Consider the following 8057-nt stretch of genomic DNA (forward strand, 5'->3'; position numbering starts at 1 on the left):
ACTAAATTTTAAATATATATATATATATTAATTATTACATCAATTATTATTAACAACCTTAATTTCTAAAATTATTAATAATATTTCTGTTAAACAAAATTTAAAATACTAATTTATATAAGAGGCCTGCTACACATACAAGTCTTTTTAGCTTACAAGTCTTATAAGTTGGTACAAGTCTAATAAAAAATACGCATTACACTCCCACATTTAAGAGTAAATAAACGCACGTTATTCAACCACTTTCTGTTTCCAAAACGCGCTACTCACCATGCATTATAAACGATTCTTCTTCTTCTTCCTCCATGAAAACGATTTTCTTGCCAAATTTGAAGATAATGGAACTTCAGAAATACACCCAAACGATTACAGAAATACACTCAAACAATTACAGAAATACACCCAAAAGATTACAGAAATACACCCAAACGGTTACAGAAATTCACCCAAACAATTATAGAAATACACCCAAAAGATTACAGAAATACACCCAAAGGATTACAAAAACTACACCCAAAGGATTTAAGAAATACACCCAAAATTCGTTGAAGTACACGTTATGCATAATTCAGAACTCTTTTTCCTTCTCCTCCTCGTCTTCTGCTGCTTCTTCTTCTTCAAAAACAATTTCAGAGCTTGATGTCAAAAAACAATCGAAAATCGAGAATAACGAAGAAAGAAAACAGAGAGAAAAGCACGTAAATAAAGAAGGAGAAAGAGAAGGCAATAAACGAAAGAAGAAGAAGAAGAAGAAGAAGAAGAAGAAGAAAATGATGAAGAAGAACGTGCAGTAAGAAGAAGAAGAATGTGCAGTGAAAACGTGCAGTAACGGTTGAAGAAGGAGAAAAAGAAGGCAAGAAACGAAAGAAAAGAAGAAGAAAAAGAGGAAGAGGAAGAAGAACGTGCAGTAAGAAGAAGAAGAAGGTGTAGTAAAAACGTGCAGTAATGGTTGAAGAAGGAGAAAGAGAAGACAAGAAACGAAAGAAAAGAAGAAGAAGAAGAGGAAGAGGAAGAGAAAGAAGAACGTGCGCAAGAAGAAGAAAGTGCACTTGTAAAGACTTGTATAAAAAAACGCTTGTATGTAGAGAATTTTTCTTTATATAATCAGAATGACAGAAATAATTAATAATATAAAGTTGAAAACAATCTACATCTTTAAATTTTTGCTTTCTTGACATTGTGGTTTTTTAATGAAGATTGATAAAAAAAAAATTGCCGGTGAAAAGAAGAGAGAAAATGGTAGAATTAGAATTTCAGACAAAGGAAAAGAGACTTGAGAAAGAGTAGTTTCAGGGAGAGTGAAGAGTGGTTCGGAGAGAGAGAGAGCTTAATCGAGAAAAGCTATTATGTATGCGCAACATGTAGTTAATTAGTGTGACACAAATTAGATGATCTAATTTGTATATCTTAAATCGGTCTATCCGATTACTGTACTTTGAATTTGAACCGTCTGATTACTTCGATACTAACACCACAGCTGCATACAACATTCAAATCTTTCATATCTACATTCTACATCAATCGTTTATTAACTATTAAAATAGTGATATTACATTATAAATATTTTTAGTAACTAAATTTAATTAAATTAGTAAAAGTCTTATAAAAAATTGTGCACATTCATCATGTAGTTCTTTGTTTTTGCATTTTTTAAACATATAAATTTTGTTATAAAATATAATTTTTGTTATAAAATATAATTTTTTTATATTATATACTAATTTTTTGCTATATATTAAAATTTTTATATTATGTATCAAAATTTTTATATTTAAAAAAAATAATAAAAAAATGATACGATGACAATAACAATCACCAAAAAAAAAAGTAGCAACGACAATACATACATACGTGCATTCAAAGATTTGATCGAGCCATTGAGGCCTGAGGGCTTAATTTAAAAAATTTTAGATGCCTAATTTTATTGTTAAAATAATATGCGAGAATTAAAATAATTCACACGTGGATCTAGTGAATATTATCCTTCTACTCTTGTTCATATCCAAATAGATTTATTTGCAAAATTTCTGATATGACTTTTATTATATAAATTAAATTAAATCAAGAAGTATTACATTAAATATATATCAAATTAAACATTTAAAAACTCATAAACCAAATTCAGTTAAGCATATACCGTCTAAAACAAAAAATGGAACCTTTACTTTTATTATTTGATATATATATCCCCCAAATATGTCGACAATGTCGGTCATATATGTGGTACCAAAGAAAAAAAAAAAAAGGCATTTTTTTTTTTGTGAATGAAATAAATTAGATAAAAAAAAATAAATAAAATAAGAAACTACTTAAATAAAGGGACAGTCTCGTTTAAGATTATCCTTAAAATTCTTTTAAGATAAAAGAAGCTCTATATGCAAAAGTTATAACTTCATCGTCATCTTTACCATAGTATCTGCTACTGTGTTTACGTCTCTCATAATCAAACGAAAGTCAATACACCAATTCCAATGCATGATATTTCTTATTTTGAACACCAATTAATCAATAAACTCAAAATCATTTTGAGTAACAAGATTAAATGCTTCCATACAATCCGTCTCATAAATAACATCTCGTTGACCCACATCCTAAGCTAAGAGATATCATCTCCAAATAGCAAACAATTCTCCTTGAAGAATACTATTACTCTCGATCATTTTCAAACACCCCCTTTGCCAACTCCCATTACAATCTCTAATAATACAAGCAAAATTAACACTATCACTCGAACCAAAATAACTAGCATCACAATTAATCTTAAAAGTACTAATGGATGGGAGATTCCAAAAACCATTTAAAGTAGAGGAAAGGGACATACGTTATAATTCAAAAATATTCATAAGCTCAAGTAACCATTGCGTGAGTCATAAACTTTGACAGTAAACCTACTCCAATACCAACCTACTTTTAAACATGTTTGTTCATTTGGATTGTAAGAGAAAATATTTAATTTTTATATAGTAAGAGACTTTGACATGTTTTGTGTATTAGAATTTAATTTTTATATACTCGTATTGTAAAATAATTTTATACAGATAATAAAGATAATAAATCGTATATTTTTACATTATAAGTAACTATTCTTTTAAATATTATTTATAAAATAATCTAAACACATAAAATTAATTAAATTATTATATAAAAATTTTTAAATTGTTAATACATTAAAATTAAATTTTATTATTTATTAATAGAAAATTTACAATATTGCCATCACAAGATATTCATTGCATCGATCAGTAGCAAAACTAGATCTATATTGATTAAGTATTTCAGCCTACATATGAATATTTCATGACGGATATGCATGCATGTGATGTCTCATAAGGACGATGTATGCGTTTATTTATGAGATCAGAATAAGATATAATATTGTGAATAAAACATAAAAAATATAAATACAAAATTTATATTCTTATATTCTGTTTACATTCCTATCAACATGGACATAAGAAAATATTCAAACCCTTGAGAGAACGACATAAGAGAAGAATAATTAAATTGGTCTCATAATATATGCCAAGTATTAGAGCACTCGTCACAATTAGACCAAGCGAATGGCAAAGGAACCTCAGCTATGCTCAACCCATCTTCAACACCAAAGCCCAACAAGGCAAATTCATTTCTCTATTTTATTATGGTATTAAAGTTCTGTTCATGCTCATCAATGGCCTAAACCTCAATCATCATCAGCACGTGCTTGTGCATGCATGTGAATATATATGTATGATATTATTTCTGTTTGTATAAAATATTTATATATAAAAAATTAGTTATTAAATATTTATATCTGTATTTATACATATTATTTTATAAATATAGTAAATTGATTAATTATAATAAAATAATCAAAATTTCATATCAAAACAATCAAATTTATTATTGTCAGAGCGATCATCTTTTTTACAAATTGAAGGCATAATTTTAAAAATAGATTCTCTTAATTGTTAAAAGAAATTAAAAATACAAAATATGATCTCTAATTTTTTATTATTCTCTTTTTTATATTTATTTTTGGTTCTAGTAATAAAATAAATGATAAAAAATAAAAAAAATTGAGAGAATTCATTTTCCTAAAATTCTATACTTTTTATTAACAGAAAAAAGTTAGCCTTTTTTTAATACTTCTCCGCATTTGTTTTGAGGGAAAAATAGCTCGTATTTTGATCAGTATACAACTGTTGCGCCTGTTGCCTCGCTTGGAATTTTAAACCACTTTATTTTGTCACGTTTCTTACGCTTATCGAAGGATCAAAGCTTGTGGACCATTAGTCACCACAATCCTAGTCATGAGAGAATCTACTTACATAAATAACTAACTAAACAATTGTTTAAATGAATGTATTTTAGAGTTATATATTTCCTTTTCTATTTAAAATAAGTGTCTTTGATTTAGATTTTACTTTAATACAGCACTGGCTCACAATGTATCCCCCTTGGCTCTTATATTAAGAGCAACATGGGTCATTATTGAAATATATATGAATTATGATTGGACAGACCTACTTAGCAATACATTAGGTTCTTTTTAAGTAAAACACCAAATACATGAATTTAATTTATAATATAAATGTATTTTTATATTTTTATTTCAATATCTTATACTCATAAATAAACGCAATTCAATTACTTGTAAAAAGTAAAAAATAAAGATGGTCACTACTGCAACACAAATTAAGTAATCTTATGATTGAAGAACGAAGAATATTTTTTACTATGAGTGAAAAATAATGTTCTTTTTATAATAAAAAAATATTTTAAAAATAAAAAATTATCCATATTACATAATATATTTTGAAAATTTAATTAAAATCTTCACTCTTCTATATTATCTCCATTGGGCTCAATTTTATGGATATGGAAGGTTTGGGTGTGCTATTTTCAGATGTGAAATTATAGCGTACAAGACAAAAATATGGGACAGATTTTTCTGAGTTAAAGGTAGAACAATTCGAACCATGCGAGTTTTTTGAAAATGAAATTTTGCTTCACAAATCACATGTCCGATTTATAACTGATGGAATTTGAAATCTGAAACACGCAATTTGGACCATCCCTTTTGCTTGTTCTAATTAAATTTGTTGAGCAAAACGCAACTCAGACCGTCCGTGTTTAGGAACATAACTCGCAAGGTCCAAATTCTGATTTTTCTAACCCCACAACAAGATGAAACACCTCTTCTCCCCGTACGCGAGTCTAACACCTATTTTCTTTCCATATTCAAATTAAAAAGCGTCTCTATTGCATAATATTTTTAAAAAATCTAATTAAAATCTTCGTCACCTCAATTTTATTCTTTAACAAAATTCTTTTTCACAAGTTAATGCACTCCTAGTCCTTGTCACTCCACTCCTGGCCCTGGTCTCCTGCAGTGCAGTGAAGTAGTGGACTCGTGTTCCTCGAGGAGTATCTTGATTATTATCATAATTGCAACAGAATGAAGGTGCTTCCTATCTTTTCCAGTTTTCCCTCCTTTGTTAGAATCAATTATTCACTTCTTTTTAAAATCATTGTTATTTTTACATTTTTTATAAATTAAAAAATAAAAAATACTTTTTATACACTAAAATCAACTACTAAAATTAATTACCAATATATTTATGTATAAATACATATATGATTTAATTTATTTTTAATATGTATTTATATTTTAGCATGTATTTTATACTGATAACTGATTTTGGTGGCTAATTTTAGTATATACATATTACTTTTAAAAAATTAATATACTTAAATAGCAAATATGTCTAGTTACATTAATTTTTAATATATTAAACAAATAAAAATAATAATAATTATTTCCGAACGGAAGAAACAATTAATTTATTTCCTATTCAAACAACAATTATCATTTGAGGTAATAGTTAAAATCGTCCATGAAAGATACCTCGATCTTCATTTTGGTTCTCGAAAGATAAAATTAATCGAAATCGTCCTCGAAAGATATACGACTTGGTCACGTTAGTCCTTCCGTCAGTTGGATGATGACGTGGTGCGTTAATGCCACGTGTCACAAGATGATTAGTTAACGTGTTAGATCAGTGACACGTGACACGCCAGGTGTCAGATCAGTAACATATGGCATGCCACGTGTCACTTCCTACAACTATAGTGAGCTACTAGATAAAACTTTCAAACTAGATATGAATATTCATCCTACTCAGGTTGATATTAGAACTGAGACTGAAGTTGCTAACAAGCGAAAAATAAGGGAATATGAAAATATTGGAATTCACTACTAAACTGTTCATCACTCAACGCCTCTTGATTGACTTTTAGAACTGAAGAAAGCCAGTAGAAAAGGAAGTGGCAGCAGTGTTTTATAGAACAGCTTTTTTATCTAGAGATTCATCCCTTATGTCACTTGACATGTAAAAAAATTATTTATAATCAAAATAATTTTTGAAAGTTCAGATGTAAGTCATTTTCTTTCTTAAAATTTTAAAAATTAATCAAATTAGTCCTTATATAATTTTTTTATTTTTTTATAATATTAAATTTGAAATATTTTTTTATACTACTAATTTTAATAGAAATGTAATTGACAAACAAAAAATTAGTAATTGTATCTTTTCTTCTTAAAAGTTTTTTTAATAAAATTATCTCTCTCCTTTTATTCTTCTCAAAATCTCTCTTATTCTTTTTTATTCTAAAAACTTTTTCTTACATTATTATATTTTGCTGGAATATATATATACTCAAAATTGAAATGTATGTATTTGTTAACCTAAACAAAGTTATATGCTCAAAATCAAAATTTATGTGGAACTCTATTGTCTTGATGGGTGGTTTTTTTTGGACTGAGGGTCGGGTTTCATGGGTTGCAAAGGAGTCTTCATGGGCTGAAATATAATTTTGATGGACTTATGCACTGGTTTAGTGGGTTGAGAATTGGGCTTCATAGTTGATTTGTTGGGCTGAGAATTTATTTTTATAAATCAGTTTACTAACATCAGTTCCGCTTTTTCTGCAAGAACAAAATAATCTGATAGACACACTAAAGGCTAATGACCTATTTGCATGGACCTCTGCTGATATGCCAGAAATCGATCCGAACTTTATATGTCACAAGTTGGTAGTCAACCCTAACGCCCGACCTATAAGACAAAAAAAGCGAAATCTGAGCATGGAGAGAAGAAATGCGGCAGCAGCAGAAATACAAAAATTACTTGATGCAGGCTTCATCCGAGAAATCCACTTTCTCTCATGGCTAGCAAACATGGTAATGGTCAAGAAGAGTTCGGAGAAATAGCGAATGTGTGTAGATTTTACAGATTTGAACAAAGCTTACCCAAACGATTCCTATCCACTACCGAACTTTGACAGGCTAGTAGACGACACCTCAGGATATCAAGTGCTTAGCTTCATGGATGCATATTTTGTTTACAACCAAATACAAATGCATCCAAAGGACGAAGATAAGACGGCATTTGTAACTGACCAAGGTAACTTTTGTTATAAAGTAATGTCCTTTGAACTGAAAAATGTGGGGGCAACTTATCAGAAACTGATGGACAAAGTCTTCAGAGATCAAGTTGGATGAAACATCGAGATATATGTCGACGATATGGTCGTCAAGTCAAGTTCAGAGAAACAGCACGAAGCCGATCTTCAAGAGTTTTTCAATAGCTCAGAAAATACAATATGAGGCTAAATCGAGAAAAATATGTATTCGGGGTACAAAAATGCAAATTTCTTGGATTTATACTCACAAACAGGGGAATAGAAGCCAACTCCGACAACTGCCAGACCGTCATAAGCATGCAGTCACCTCGGGCTATCAAAGAAGTACACCGCCTCATAGGTCATCTAGCTGCCATGTCCCAATTTATACCAGTGGCAGCCGCTAGATCATACCATTTCATCAACCCAATGAAGAAGGCTAACAAGTTCATCTAGACAGAAGAATGTGAAAAGGCCTTCGCCAAATTCAAACACATCCCAGGGTTACCACCTATACTCAAAAAACCAGAACAAGATAAACCGCTTTTCTTGTTCCTTTCAATTTTCACTGACATGGTCAGTTTCGTGCTTGTAACAGAAACAGGGAAAGA

The sequence above is a fragment of the Arachis duranensis genome, chromosome 3 (assembly GCF_000817695.3).
Source record: "Arachis duranensis cultivar V14167 chromosome 3, aradu.V14167.gnm2.J7QH, whole genome shotgun sequence".
Classification (NCBI taxonomy): domain Eukaryota; kingdom Viridiplantae; phylum Streptophyta; class Magnoliopsida; order Fabales; family Fabaceae; genus Arachis; species Arachis duranensis.